At 31.0% G+C, this 17,270-nt stretch overlaps 1 protein-coding gene across 2 annotated transcripts in view; it reads right to left on the bottom strand.

Annotated features, from left to right (window-relative positions):
* LOC115874644 (titin-like) overlaps nucleotides 1–17,270 on the bottom strand; it is a 232,170-nt gene that overhangs the window by 33,068 nt on the left and 181,832 nt on the right. The window lies entirely within an intron of this gene.

Below are 17,270 nucleotides of genomic sequence, written 5' to 3'. Positions count from 1 at the left end.
ACAAGGTCCATGATCGCCATTCGGTTCTAGGCCGAACGATGCCGCGTAAACAGCATACGATATCGCAAATCCGTCTATAGTAAATAGAATTCGTGATTCCAAATTTTAACTGCCTTAACTCCTCTTAAAAACAGCAGACGATATCGCGAAATTTGCTGATTGGTTGCTCATAATCAGCATTGAAGATCGCAAAATTCACAAGTGCAAGATAAGTCCACCAAAGAATAAATAGTACTAAATAATATTTTACAAAAAAAAATAATTTGCCCCCAAACCACGAGTATATAAATTAATAGATAAAAAAATATTAGAACACGTTTCCTTAAATAGGAAGAAATTGAGGTAAGTTACAGAAATTAAGAAGAGTAATTACTCAAAACAAATTAACTTAAAAAAAAAACGATTATAAATTGAAACCAAAAAGTGGCTGAATAAAATTACAGAATGTTTTAAATTTCCAGGACATTTTACTCAATGCTTAGAGAATGACCAACTTTACTTCGAAAATTTAAAATAAAAACTACACATTGTGTAGTTTCTTTGCAGGTAAAATTTGACTTTTTCTAGTACAAGAAGATCAAGAAGAATGTAACTTAGTTCCTTCTTCAATATTTTTTATAGTTAAGAAAACATTTTTTTTTAAGAAAAGTTAGGTTATAGTTACAAACTTATATTGAGTTCTATGGAAAACATATTATATCTCTATTTTCATTTTTCTGTTCATTTCTCTCGACACGATTTTAGGTTTTACTTCATAGTGCTCTATAATAATCCAAGAACAGTTAACCTAATAGGACTGCTCATTCAGCCAAAAGTGTCCGCCAGGTGCATGCGAAAACTACTCGCTTTGTGACGTCATTGTAGCCCTTGTCATGGTTATTAGTCCTTATCCGGCAACCAATAATACACACACGGGCATTATTGGTTACCGAATGCAAAACGTTCATTATTTAGTTTATTTTTTGTGTTTATTTATTTAAACACCTTATATGTATGCAGTAAAGAAAATTAACTGTATAAATCGTATTAAATACTCGGATAATGCATTTTTAAGAACAACAGGTCCCAGCATCACCTTTTGCAAGCATTCTTTTTAGAGTACTTCCATATTTTGCTTTAAAATAATTAATAAACAAAATCGTGGGCACTTAGTAAGCACTTTGTCACAATCCACAACACAAAATGAACGTATTTACACACTCTATAACTCTAAAAACTTTAAAGACACCTTTTTCACATTTAAAATTGACAAAATAATTAACTCAAAATTTCTCAGCTGTTATTTTTATAAGTTTACCATAGGCAACTAAAAATACACACTATCATGACAAGGCCACGAAGGCTATGACAAGGGCTACAATGACGTCACAACTGTCAGCTGAAGCGCGGGAAGAGGCGAACGTATGTCTTATGAGGATGAGCAATCCTATTAGTTTACCGTTCTTGATAATAATCGACATTTTTATGAATCAATAGCACGTCAATGTGTATTTTTTCGTACGATCCAAAGTTCAGCAGCAATATGTGCGGTTGTTATTGGAAGGGGTGGCCGCTTGAAAAAAAAACTTTTTTTACTTTTAAGTTAAGCTCGTTTAATTTTGTTGAGGAAGAAAATTTGCGACCCCGAATGCTGATTACGAGCAACCCATTAATAAATTTTGCGATATCGTCTGGTGTTTATAACAGGTGTTAAGGCAGTTAAAATTTGGAATCACGGATGCTATTTACCACACGGATTTGCGATATCGTATGTTGTTTACGCGGTATCGTTGTGCTTGTTTGTAATATATTTTGTACTCGATTTTGGTATTATACTTTTTGAGTTAGTTTTAAGAGCCTATTTAATGCTGTATGCTGTATTGTTCGGGTCGCTCTCAGGGGTCGGGTAAAGCGGATGTGGCCGAAGGAAATATATATTATATTTCAGAAATCTGCCTAAGGCTTAGCCTGATTCTGTCGTGTTAAGCCACACCCAAAATTCCAAACGCACGTGCTTGGATTAAGGTTTGTAGAGCTTCAGCATTTGCCATAAAATAGCGAGAAATTTGTTACAAAACCATATAAATTATACAGGGTGTTTCAAAACAAATGCGGAAAACTTCAGGGGGTGATTCCTTGTTCAAAATAAAGGGTAGTTTGCTTCATAAACGTTGGGTCAAAAGTCAACCATTAGGGAGATATCGCGATACAAAGATGGCGGAAAAATAATGTTCTTATTTTTTATCTTGAAAACGAAAAGAGATAGACTAATGAAATTTTATGGAAGCATTACTGTTATGAAAACACACTTTCTGGTAATTTTTCACTTTTTAAAATGAGTGGAAGGGGTTGAAATAAACTACCCCTATCATTCTTGTTAACGAAATTTAAAGAAAAATCTTATCAAACACATGCAAAAAAATTAATTTTGCATAGTTTAGTTTGTTTAGAAACTTTTTCTCTCTTGTATTTTTTTATAAAACTCACCGATTTGAAATTAAAAATAAAATGTAAAGCATTACATGTCAGGACTAAAAATATTTTTAGATTAAGAATCTAGTGATAATAATGATAATAATAATAATCTAGATAATAACGTATTGCAGTAGGGTAATGGTCAAATAAAACAATATTAGAAACATCCTAAAAAAGTGACAGCGGCCGACTAGTTTTTTTCCTAAAAAATTACAGCTGCCCACTAGATTCTTTATCTAAAAATGTTTTTTGTCCTGACATGTAATGCTTTACATTTTATTTTTTAATTTCAAATCGGTGAGTTTTATCAAAAAACACAAGAGATAAAAAAATTTCTAAATAAATCAAAATTAATTTTTTTGCATGTGTATGATAAGATTTTTCTTTAAATTTCATTAACAAGAATGATAGGGGTAGTTTATTTCAACCCCTTCCACTCATTTTAAAAAAGTGAAAAAATTACCAGAAAGTGTATTTTCATAACAGTAATGCTTCCGTAAAATTTCATTAGTCTATCTCTTTTCGTTTTCAAGATAAAAAATAAAAACATTATTTTTCCGCCATCTTTGTACCGCGATATCTCCCTAATGGTTGACTTTTGTCCCAACGTTTATAAAGCAAACTACCCTTTATTTTGAACAAGGAATCACCCCCTGAAGTTTTTCGCATTTGTTTTGAAACACCCTGTATATCACTGTAATCACAAAACTTCAATCTATTTCCGTATTGTAACGGAATTTTAAATTATGTCTTTATTTTCGAGAAATTTAGTCCAAACATAAGGAATATTTTGTTGATGTTTGACCATCAAAATCTTAAAAATAGAGGTTGTCTAAAAATGTGCTACAATACGGATATAGTATAATCCTTTATTTTTAATTTCCTTCTTCATTTGTGTAAAAATACCTAGCCAGTTTTACATAAAACGTTAAATGTCGAAAGTTATTTTGCTACTTTTTCAGACTAGTGAAATGGACTCTTAAGTAATTAAAGAAAAGCAACAGCTTTTTTTCTGTTGTAATACAAAACGCTCTTAATCCGCCCCTGTTCTTATCAATTAAAACAATTACCCCTATTCGGAAAGTAAACAGAACAATAAAGGCCCCGTCCCACGCAATGTGGGGTGTTCGAGCGATCGGACCCAGATCCGTATAGTATTCAGCGTTCTCCGTATTTTTCACTCGTTCCAGGAAAACTCAATTGCCACCTCCGCAGAGCATATGCTTTTCCCTCACCTCCCACTTCTCGCAAAAAACGGGGGTGTTTAATAGAGTATTTGCGTCAGTAGGTTCATCCCTAAAGGGAGGTTGTCCGGGGTTAAATACCAAAGGGCAACTGATGGTTGAGATAATGATACAGCAGTGACGGTTATTTAATAAATACACAAGTGCAAGTGAACTTGATACGAGGATTGCCTTTTATAATATTTTGCATAATACAGGGTGGTCCGAACTGTATTCCGGAAACTTCGGCAGCATATTATGCAGATAACAATAAGTAGAAAAGTTCGTATAAATGTATGTCCTAAAATGCTTAGTTTCGGAGATACAGGGTGTAGAAGTTTCATTTTTATTTTGATTTTTTCCAAATAATTTCTGAAGTAACGTCGATATTTGCATGAAAATTGGTGTCTGGGAGTTTTTTGACATGAGAAATTTGATTTTGATGTCAATATGACTCCTACTTGTAGAGGGCGCCACCTACATATTTTTTAACTGTTTTGAAGAGTAATACCTTTTCGTCTGCACCTATATAAAGCTATTATAAAAAAATGAGTAAAAAATATACATTTACTACGTTTTTTACGTAAAAAAGGTCTCTTGGTAAAAATCGCTACCATTAATGTTTCTCGAGTTATTTGGAATCGAAATTATCAATACCTAGGGTTGCCACCAGTCCATTTTTTGAAAAGGACTGTCCTTTTTTGGAAGAAATTGTACTTTTGACTTTTTTTTATCTAAAAAGTCCTTTTTATTTACGTATTTTCCTGGAGAAAATTATCTACAGCAACCAACAATATTCCTTTCGTCCAAACTTAATTAGGCATGTTATAAAATTAAAAAGGTGCCCGGTGGCGTAGAGGTACAGGCTCTCGTCTACCAATCTCAAGGTAGTGGGTTCGAATCCCACACCCGGCATTTCATCAGCCGACTATTTTTATTAAAATAAAAATAGTTTGGGTACCTAGGTCGACTCAGCCTTAAGTGAGTACTTGGGATTCACAATCCTGAGGTAATAATAGGCGGTTGAAGCGTAGTACAGGCAAAGCACAAAAAGTAATTTTTCACACAAGTAATTAGTCATACTTTTGTACTTAGACGTAAAAGTGCTTAACTTTTATGCCTAGGCGTTTAAATTACTTTTTTATATTGCAATCACGTCGCAAAAGTTAATACTTTTGTGACGTTTGAAAAAAATACATTTAGGTATTTTTTTCAAACGTCACAAAAGTATTAACTTTTGCGACGTGATTGCAATATAAAAAAGTAATTTAAACGCCTAGGCATAAAAGTTAAGCACTTTTACGTCTAAGTACAAAAGTATGACTAATTACTTGTGTGAAAAATTACTTTTTGTGCTTTGCCTGTAATGTCAAACCTACAGGCAACAAAAACTATCATTTTTAATCCTGATAAAACAATATACTATTGTTTAGAACCCGCAACATCAGAACTCGCCGTTTAATCTGAATTGACAGTTTAAGCACCGAATAGCAGACAGCTTCTACTCAGAATTCCACTAAAGTTCTTGTAGACAAGAAAAGATGGCAATGAGTATCTTACATACATAAGATCTGTTTTGTGACTTTTTATTAACCTTTATAATAAATATTATAATTATAAACACGTCTTTTATTAAATTTGTTAATATTTTTTACTAACGCTTTGTGAATTTACAAAAAGTAATTGTAAATTCATTATAATAAAATGTTTTAATTTGTTGTTACTCTATAGTAATAGTACTAAGTTTGGGATTTTAAAGGATAAATTTACTATGAGAATGAGATACACATTTTTTGCATAAATTCACAAAGAATATTGGTGAATATAAAGATATATTTTAACAAACAAAAGCCGTTCCGTAGACACTCAGTTGGAAACACTGAGTGTCTACGGGTGGTCGTGTTTTAGCCATGTTTCATGGCTAATATTATTGTTGGTTTGCCCAATAATTTCATTCGTCTTTTTTGATATATTTTAATATATTTACACACATGCCACAAATTAACCATACAGCGATTTTACAAACTAGTTGTAAAACTAAAGAACGGATGGTAAATTTACTACAATAATCTGTGGCAAGAAATAACCATCAATATTGTTATTAAATTCACAAATTAATGTTTTCAGTGTACTATATGGCCTGTGTCCCATGAGCGTTGACAAGTGACAAGAGAGTAGGTACTCTCTTATCTCGTTCTTTTATGGATCTGTAGCGGTTTAGGAGTTGGAAAGTTACCGTTGTTGAAAAGGTAGTTTTCTTTATTTTTACCCTGGTAATTTTTTCGGCACCTGTTCGCAGCCCCAACTTCAAACTAATCGAAAACTTTAACTTGAAGAAACTCGAAGCTTTTTGTTTGGCACTGTTTTGTCAGCTCGACTAGCTACAAGTTCGATGAAATTTTAAAGTATTATCGTCTTCAGTTCGTTCTTAGAAATGTAATTTCTCAGTTTCTTTAAAATTTAAAAAAAGCCTCTGTTTTATTTTTTCAATTATGATATTGCAAACGAATACAAAGTGATCCACACACTATTATTCACTGTTTTTATTATGTGTTTAATTCTACTCCTTTACAAAAAAGATGTGCATAGTATAATAGTATATAAGTAATCTACAGGGTGTTCCAAAAAACATGTGCCATCTCTCGTGGGGAGAATCCTCTTGTAAAAATAAGATTTTTTTTCAAAATCCCGGGATTTTCGAGACTTGAACGACAAATCCAGGGATCCCGGGATTTAATTCCGGGTTTAAAATTATCAATGAAATAACTAATGTCATAAAAAAATTTAATATAAATATAACAAAACACGAAAATTAACAAAAAACTCTTTAAAAAATCATATGAACACTAAACAAATTATAGCTACAAATTTAAAAACAAATAGTGCAAAAATATTAATGCGTCTAAAGATCTCCCAGTCTTGAACGTACCTTATTACACAAGATCCCTGTCGAAGAAAAACATCTTTCAGATTCCACGCTGGTGGTCTGAATGTTTGATAAAAATTCAAAAGCTTTTTGGAGATTACGTCCCCGACTACTACCATTTGAAAATAATTCAATTTCTTGAGTAATAATGTCGGACAATCGCGTCTTATTACTTCTTTTGGTTTTTATCGGCTTTGAAGATTGTTGTAATGCTTTCTGCAGTTTAACCTTTAAAGGTTCATTATCTTCTCTTCTCAGAAGTTCGGCAATAGGAAGCTCATCCTCTTCGCTGTCGTTGCTGGTTCCTCTTCTAGAAGTATCTGATTGTCGAGCTCTAGTCTGATTAAAAGCTTTTCTATCTCTGATTTAATTAGGGAAATATTAAGTTATTTAGTTCCGAAATTAAGCAATTTACTCTAAGGCATGAAAAATCGGTATTTATATAATCCAATCCGGGGATTTTTTGAGGCAAATTTTCATTCAAGATCCCGGGATTCCGAGATCCCGGGATTGACATCCCTACTAGCTACGATACAAGGCAGAATCGTATCAATGTTGATATGAAAAAAAAACTTATTTTTACGTGGGGAATCCAACCCCACGAAAGATGGCATATGTTTTTTTGAAACACCCTGTATAATAGGGCACGTGTAGTGTTACACTGATGAAGAGTAAATTTGATAACAGCTTTAATATATTACAAACAATACCGTCGCTAATGATGTATGTATACCTACCTGATAAAATTATTGCCTTAAAATTGATAACATGGGCACTATTATGTCTATATTATTAATTTATATGAAATATATTTGGATTGTGATAATAGACAAGTTTGAGATTTCTGCAAATTGGACTTTTCAAGTGGAGAAAGATACGTGAGAAATATTTTTTTGGTACTGTTTGATAGAGAGTTCTCCCGTGGTTTAAAAATAATTTTTAGGAATGTCAGTTATAAACTTATGTATAGTGCTAATAATAAATTACAATAAATATTAGGTAATCCTAAAAATAATGAAACAGAGACAATAAACAGAGAACAAATATTTAGATATTAGTTTAGTTTTAATGATCTGCTGATGATGCTAACATGGTGCTAACTAGTAGTGGGAACTATCGAATGAATACTATCGAAACATTCGATAGTTGCAATTCATTCGAATAATTCGATAGTTAGTAAGAAAACATTCGTTGAAAACTATTCGAATAAAAATTATCGAATAGATCCGTCATCTGCCTTGAAATATTGTATTCTAGTAATTCGGCAGCAAAAACCATTCATTTATAAAATTCATTCATTTATGAAATTCATTCATTCGTCAGGATCGATTATAATAAAATATTAACTGAATTTTAGTTCTCGCCTGGCGACGTAGGTTTCTTTCCGAGAAACCCGACAGCGGTCGATGGCAATGCTGTGGCAATGCTATGAAAGAAGCCGGCATCTTTGATTTTTTGCGGAGTCAGATATAGATAAGGACACATTATTTTTTTATTGAGGTGCTAGTATTTACACAGAAAATACATTATGAAAGGCGCTGTTGCCATATTTTGGTATTAGTTGATATTAGCAAAGAATATTATTGTTTGGCTTTAGTTAATTAGGGATAGTATGTCTATATATTCTGCATTTTTTTTAATAATATTCTGTTGTTACACTGCAATAATACTAGTTATTTTGGATGTAGGAAAATTATTTTTAATGTTTTTTAGCAAAGACTGGTTTAATAAATAATAATAACAGTAATCATTTGTTATACCTATTAACAACAAAATTTAAAATCATTTAATATAAATATTTTCTTTTAAGTAGTAGCAAAATATAAACAACAAATTAGATGTCAAAATTATTTATATTACATCCCATTTAAAAATAATATAGTCTCTAAATTTTTTGGCAACGTTGGTTTATTAAATAATAATAATTACAGAACTAATTTGTTATATTAACACAAATTTTAAAATCATGAAATATAAACATTTATTAATTTTCTAAGCATGCAGTGTAATGGAAGAAAAATATAAATAAAAAATTAGAAATCAAAATTATTTATATTAGGTGCTTTATATTACTATTTAAAAATTATATTTACTTTTACTGGCATTTACTTTAAAAAATAAATGAAATATTTTTTCTTCGCAAAAAACTACATGTAAGAGAATTAGCATAAACAAAATACAAACATCGTTAACTTTTTTTTTTTAAATTGGCACGTGTAAAACTTTTATTTTAATTTTCTCACCCCATAGTTTCAGTTCGATAACCATTTACTTAAATATGATTATACAACCACATTACTTAAATATGATTATTAAGTTCAACTAATTCATATTATTAAAACATCTAAAATACAAATGTGTATTTTTAAAATTAATTGTAAGTTCATCTCATCTCAAATTTTGACCACCTGCACATGCACATAATCGTCAATAAATAAAATTAAAAAATAACTACTATTTTAGTATTTTAACTATTTTAATAAACGCAAAAATAGGACAGTATTTATACGGCGAAGTTATAAAAATTTGGAAGAACTAATAATGCACTAACGGATACAAAAATCAAACGAATACTAAATTTTATTTATCAAAAGCATTCGATAGTCGTGGCTCAAGGATAACCATTTAGTCGCACGGCGAGGTTGTCACATATGCTTTAGTATACAAATGAATGAATGATTTTATTCGAATAAAACCATTCGATAGTTGAAATCATTCATTCATTAACCATTCGATAGTCTAATTCATTCGATAGTTCCCATCGCTAGTGCTAACACCAAAGGTTCCAACCCTCATCTAACCCTGATGAAGTTGCATGTTGTATTCTTGTTTATCGACTAGCATTTATATCATATAAATAATTGTATAACGTAATAAAGTTAATCTCCTTTTTATAGCGATTAATAAACCTCGTTTAAAGAAATAATAATATTATTTAAACACTTTTACTAGAACGATACAAAATAAACAAATTGTTGTGCATTTATGTTTTATTTACGCGTCGAAAATATGTTTTCCAGGGGCTTTTCATCCGATTAATCACCGGCTTTGGCATTTTTCAAGGTTGCTCTCTCGATTCAATCAAATATTAACGCCGCCAACGCGTCGATCACCTGTTGCGTCGGCTTTTCAATTTTCCAATTCGATTTTCCGCAGAGATAATAGTGGGAAATGTGTGGTGGCGGTCAGTTAAAACCGCGTTTAAATTTTCTCTCGCTTTTTTACGGCAAAGGTCAAACAGCTCACACGTTTCAATATTTGTTCGGAATTATTAATCTGTTCGAACGTTTGACGTGAATTTCAAAAAAAAATTGCGATTATTGTTGGTATTTTAATCCTGTACGTATACAATATCATAAAGTTCGTATAGTATGGGCTTTTAGTATTAATGGCTTTGGAAGTGAAATTTGATTTTAAATGTGAATTTAAGAACATAATAATTATTTAAACACCAAGGACTTTGAGGACTTTGAAAAAACAAAGGAATTTGAAAAGGACTCGTCAAAATTCATATCTGTACTCTAGAAGCAAAAACTATACCGGGTGCGTCTCAAAACTGGCTCACCCCTGTTACTTTTTTATTTTTCCGGATAAAAAACGAGATTTGGTATGTTAGTATATGACATAAATTAGGATTGATTGACGTATTCAATTGTTTTTGGTCACTTCCTGTTTCACGGGAAATGACTACAATTTTTGATTTTTAAATAGCCTCTCGGTATTTTTTACTTTATTCGATAGAAAATGACATTCTGAATAAAATAACATATATCTCAACTTTTGACATTCTCGCTTAATAAAAAATCGTATTGTAAAATTCAATCTAGAGTGCCATGGCTATGTTAAAAACAGTAATTCTTAATCAAGGAGTCTTGGAAAAATAAATTTGATTGTCTAATGTTTTTAGTGTCTTGTCCTGGTCAGTTAGAAAATGCTCAAACCGTATTTTTAATCATATCTCAATTTTTTTAAATGGAACGAGGGTGGCTCATTACCATATTTGGAAAAACCATTTTTTTACGAATAATTTGATACCACACAATTGGTATTTCGAGTCAAATTGTCGTTATGAATCGCATGTTGCAATTTCAAATAAACCATCACTGATAAAAAAGATAGACTTGAACTAAAGTCGTCATCGTTCTTGAAAAAAAATATTTAGTGGCAAGAGAATTTATTTTAGCGTAAATGAAAATATTTTGCCTGAAGAAAAACTCTGTTAACTCAAGAAAACTTGTTCTCTTGATAAATTCGAAAATTTCTCTTGAATCTATTTTCATTCAACCAAGTGCAAGTTACTTTGTTTTAAGATAATAAGAAAAATACGCTAGGAAGTACTTCATTCAAGAAACATGGCCATTTTTCCAATAGCTAAATACTCTTTTGAAATGAAAAATAATAACGACACGCAAAGACGATGACGAAGGACGGTATATATCTCTTAGATCAAAATAAATTTTAGTTGAGTCAATAGTATTCGCTATTGGTTTAAGAAAAATGTCTCTTTAATCAAGAAACGTCTCTTTTCAATCAAGAATTTTTGCATGAATCAAAGAGACTATTGTTCTTGTAGCAAGAACTTCTTTGCATAGTCATTTTGGGTTAAGAGTGAAATACTTTGGACAGATAGATTCTTCTATTCTCTAAAGTAATTTTTTAAAGCTTACGAAAAGATAGTTAATGCTTTGGGTAAAGAAACGTTGTTCTTGGCTCTATTGAAAAGCGCCAATCTTGTGGGTCATATTCATTTCGACTGAGATCCTTTTTTTCAGTACATATGTGAAAATGTCAAAAGTTGACATATGATATGTCATTCTATTCAAAATGTTATTTTTTTATCGAATAATGTAAACAAACCGAGGGTGCTATTTAAAAATCAAATGTTGTAATCATTTCCGGTGAAACAGGAAGTGACCAAAAACAATTGAATACCTTCAATTAATCCTAATTTATGTCATATACTACCTAACATACCAAATCTCGTTTTTTTTAACTGAAAAAGTAAAAAAGATATAGGGGTGAGCCACTTTTGAGACGCTCCCGGTATTGTCACAAAACTAGTTTTCAGAAAAACGAATTTAAAATTCTTTTTCGAAGTTATTCCCTAATTACTCGGTTATTTCTAAACCTATAATTGTAACACACACAAACCTATAATTGTAACGTTAGGTATATGAAATGAACAACGTCTTTTGAACTTAAATGAAATATAAAACAGTTTAAATAAATTATATCAAACTTTTTTTGAGCAACTTAACATAATTTGTATATTAGAAAAAAATATTTACAGGACTTAAATTAAGTTTGTTTATACTTATATTTCTTATATTGTTACGAAAAAATCGTTTTTAATTTTTTTAAAATTATTTTTTTATTTTAAACGGCATAATATGTAGAGTTCTACATCGAAAAGCAGCTACAATAATTTCTCTCATGTTGTCGACAATAGTTGGTCGAGTTTTGTACCAACACTGTCTTTAACATATCCCCATAAAAAAAACAGACTAGGTAAAATCAGGGGCATTAGTAGGGGCAGTATTCTATTAATTGGTGAATGCACACTGCATTCACCAACTAATAGAATCATATCAATTCTCTCTAATGTAGGATAAGTTTGAATTTCGGCAAATTATAGATAAATATTTTTGTTTTAACTGACAACAAAAGGATAACTAGTTGTTAAAGTTGGACTAATTAGACAACTATGTTGAACTCAGATCAAATCATGTAAATCTAGGAAAATCTTTGTTTGAGGGGTAGGCAACCTTAATAGTATTTTAAAGAGACATGAATTCTCCATTGAATATCGGAATAATATACTGGGTGTTCCAATTAAGGTAAAAGAGTAACATGTGCTTTTAAAGGTGACCAATGTTCAATATTAATTTTGCCTCACCCTGTATAACTTTTTGGACCAAGTTTTAATTTGATTTAAAGTACAATAGTTAATTTAACTACATATTAGGCTATACCGGGTAAATTCCAATTTAGGTAGCTTGTATTGTAATTTAAAAAGTGTTCTTTATTTCTAGAAAATGCTAAATATGTCAAAAACCTTACATTTTAGTCATATACTTCTCTGATAAAACTCACCTTTATTTTTCGCCCAGAATCCGAAAATCAATTAATAATATATAAAGTGTTCCATTACAAAAAACACAACTTCGATATGTAACTTTTTTTGGGGACACCCTGTAGAACTCTCTATATTTTTAAAAAGTGCTCTGAATTAACCTAATTATGAATATAACATTAGCCATAAACCGGATTTTACAAAAATCAGAAAGACCGACCCTCTAGCTCCAGTAGTTCCTGATATACCTTGTGTGTTCCCCTTTCTTGAATTATAACGAGTTATAACTCATCATACAGTTTCAGTGTTTTAAAAAAAGCCAGTGTCTGAGACGGCTCCACAGAGGCCAGCACTCCATCCTCGACATCAGCCGTACCAAAGTTCATGGCACGAACGGTCGTCGTCTCGGCGCACTCAGTAATGAGGTGTTCTGGTGTTTCCCCATTTACCCCACAGAATCTGCATTCGCCGTTGTCTCTCAGCTTCAGCCTACTGAGGTGTTCGTTGAGGAGACAGTGTCCTGTGTTAGAAACCCCGTCACAATCCGAAGATTTAATAAATAGTACCTAGTAACTAATTATATAGTTGAGGGGTTTCTGGCAAAAACCCCATTAGTCAAAATGGGTGAAATGAGTTAATGGCGCTATCCGACAGTATTTTGTTAGTCATAACGTTCCTACCAAACGAATTCGGGAAAAGTGCTATAAGTCAACCCGTGCATACGATCAAAAATACCCGCAAGAACTCTACAAGTCAAAAGTCTGAACGGCAAAAACCCCACTAGTCCGCTACTTGTTTTGGTTTGGTTGTTTATCGTTCGTTATCGTTCGAACAGTTGCTAAGAGGACTTGGTTGTTTCCACGGTTTTTGCCAAAATTCCAGCAAAAACCCCACAAGTCAAAGAAATTCACGCCCTTCCTAACTTAAAAATAAGAAAAAAATAAAGAAAACTAGTTTTCTGTAATGTCAGATTATAACATTAATATACACTAAAGCTGTAAGAATGTTGTTCATTTCATATAGGTATATATGCTCACAAAATTCCATTTCACTATAAACTGTCGTTCTCCTTGGAGCCTCCGCGGCGTATGAGAGGCGCCACCCTGTATAAAGTAAAAAAAGTATGACAGAAAAATGATTATAATTAAATCAATAAAATACTATAATCATCATATAATTACAAATAAGTGACAACTAGCGATGGGAACTATCGAATGAATTAAACTATCGAATGGTTACTGAATGAATGATTTCAACTATCGAATGGTTTTATTCGAATAAAATCATTCATTCATTTGTATACTAAAGCATATGTGACAACCTCGCCGTGCGACAATGGTTATCGTTGAGCCACGACTATCGAATGCTTTTGATAAATGAAATTTAGTATTCGTTTGATTTTTGTGTGCGTCAGTGCATTATTAGTTCTTCCAAATTTTTATAATTTCACCTTATAAATACTGTGCTATAAAATATTTAAAATACTAAAATAGTAGTTTTTTTTTAATTGACGATTGTGTGCGTGTGCAGGTGTCAAAATTTTTCCGAAAATTTGTGTGATTTTCCGTAGCCCGATCTTTCAATTATTTTATTTTATATGGTATATCTATAATGTCTATTTTTTAATGGAAAATTTTAAGTAACAATTTTTAAGAGAGATGAGATGAACTTAGAATTAATTTTAAAAATACATATTTGTATTTTAGATGTTTTAATAATATGAATTAGTTGAACTTAATAATCATATTTAAGTAATGTGGTTAAGTAAATGTTTATCGAACTCAAACTATGGGGTGAGAAAATTAAATTTTTGCTACTACGTAAAATAATGTTTATATTAAATTATTTTAAATTTTGTTGTTAATAGGTATAACAAATTATTACTGTTATTATTATTTTTATTAAACCAGTCTTTGCTTAAAAACATTAAAAATCATTTTCCTACATCCAAAATAACAAGTATTATTGTAGTGTAACAACAGAATATTAATAAAAAAAATGCAAAATATATATAGACATACTATCCCTAACTAACTAAAGCCAAACAATAATATTCTTTGCTAATATCAACTAATACCAATATATGGCAACAGCGCCCTTCATAATATATTTTCTGTGTAAATACTAGCACCTCAATAAAAAAAAATAATGTGTCCTTATCTTTATATGACTCCGCAAAAAATCAAAGATGCCGGCTTCTTTCATAGCAATGCCACCGACCGCTGTCGGGTTTCTCGGAAAGAAACCTACGTCGCCGGGCGACAACTAAAATCCAGTTAATATTTTATTACAATCGATCCTGACGAATAAATGAATTTCATAAATGAATGAATTTTATAAATGAATGGTTTTTGCCTCCGAATTACTAGAATACAATATTTCAAGGCAGATGACGCATCTATTCGATAATTTTTATTCGAATAGTTTTCAACGAATGTTTTTTTACTAGCTATCGAATTATTCGAATGAATTGCAACTATCGAATGTTTCCATAGTATTCATTCGATAGTTCCCACTACTAGTGACAACCTAACATTTTTTTTATTGAAAAGTATATATTTTTTATTGAATAGTAGGTACCTATATTGATTTGTATATCTTCCTTTTTTTATTGAAAAGTTTGTCTATATTATTTGTTTGAGGTCAAAATTGTCTGCCCTACTAAAAATCGGTTCAGTGATAGAAAACACTACTTCAACAATTAATTAGAAAAATAATAAATTTAAAGCTTTATTATAACTCCGTTCGCTGAAATTTTTATTAAACTGTTATTGAATGAGGTTAAAGTTAATTAATTATGCTCTAGAGTAGATTTTCTCGAGAGATTATAGTTGGAAATTTGCTGTCAGTCAGTCAAAAACCTCGTTTAAAATATAATTTTTTTATATTTAACACTCTAAATGAAGCTCTCCAATATTTATTAAGAATTATTTCACAGCACGCGATTCATTTAAAGGCATTTAAAAGGAATATTAAAGTAGATTTATGCACTTAATCTAATCTTGACGTCAAATGAGTTCAAATATGGAATGAAATGTGAATCATTACGTCGACTTTTTCCTTGGAGTGTCGCCTTTTTCAAAAATTAACTGGCATGGCATCTCTCCGAGGAGGACCTAATTCTATTTGCTCTCAACACTTTGACAAATGGAGAAATTGGATAGCACTTGGATGTAATAATGTATTTAGTTTAACTTAAAAAAATCGCTACAAAATTCACAGACGTTTTAAAAAAATATAAAGTGCAAATATTTTCAGGGCTGGTAGATCTCGACAAAAGAAATATATTTTCTCATTGTTTCGAAAATAAAAAAAAATATATATTTTTGCCTAAATTTTGGAAACCATTGCATATTCCTCTAAATTTAGTCTACTAAAGACTGTTTACCCATCGTTAACCGTTAAGTCTACACTTAGTCATCTGCTGATGATGCTAATTTCGCGGATGATACGGTCATACTAGCTGGCAATATTCTACACCTTCAGAACATGACGGACTTCATCGGTAAACATAGAAATTGCACATCAATATCAACAAGACTAAACTTGTATTTTCCAAAACACAATGAACAGCGCTTTCCATAAAATCAATAAAATGAAAAATATACGAAATAATATACATGTACTGATTTCTTTCGAAAATCGACAACTGTGAAACTATGATCCCTTCCCCGACACAAATGGTACATTGTGAGACAGGAAATTGTAGAGAGAAACAAGCCCTATAACATAGGATACAACATTTTAATGAACAGTGCTTTCCATAAAATCAATAAAATGAAAAATATACGAAATAATATACATGTACTGATTTCTTTTGAAAATCGACAACTATGAAACTATGATCCCTTCCCCGACACAAATGGTACATTGTGAGACAGGAAATTGTAGAGAGAAACAAGCCCTATGACATAGGGCTTGTTCTTAATTTTTATAACAAAAAAACATCAGAAATCATTCGCCTCCACAATTATCCAATAAGTTATTCAAATCGTAATCATTTTATATCAGTTGTTGGGAAAAGTATCCGCGGCTCACCACAAATTTAAATATTGAAAAACAAAACATCCTTTGTTGCAGATAACTAGAAAAACCGCAAATCTAAACACAACATAATTTCATTTTATGGTTTAATTTTACATCGTAAAAAACTTAAGCCTCAACATGACTTTTAAAATGGTTCATAAATAAATAAATTCGTTAATAATAATTAAAATTCAAACAAATACTCTAACTTGAGCAATCAATAAATATGGTTGTATAAAATTATAATAAGAACCAGTATTTCAATCAATTTTAGGTTTTTACAAAGTAGATTTGAAGATCTTAATCGCTATAAAATGAGCTTGGTAAAATATAAGAATGTACGGACAAAAACGATCTTTTCGATATATCGATATTAACATTTGCAAAGTTCGACATCTATTACTTTGCTAATTATGTGGAAAAATCTAAATAAAAATGAAACTTCTATACCCTGTATCTCCGAAACTAAGCATTTTAGGATATACATTTATACGAACTTTTTTACTTATTTTTATCTATCGGAGTTTCCGCAATACAGCTCGGATATAAGACTGCGAGAGTTTTGCAT

Source organism: Sitophilus oryzae, unplaced genomic scaffold, assembly GCF_002938485.1.
Source record: "Sitophilus oryzae breed Bouriz unplaced genomic scaffold, Soryzae_2.0 scaffold_1297_pilon_pilon, whole genome shotgun sequence".
Classification (NCBI taxonomy): Eukaryota; Metazoa; Arthropoda; class Insecta; order Coleoptera; family Curculionidae; genus Sitophilus; species Sitophilus oryzae.
Note: the sequence above shows the minus strand (reverse complement) of the source record. Positions and strands in the feature narration are given on the sequence as shown.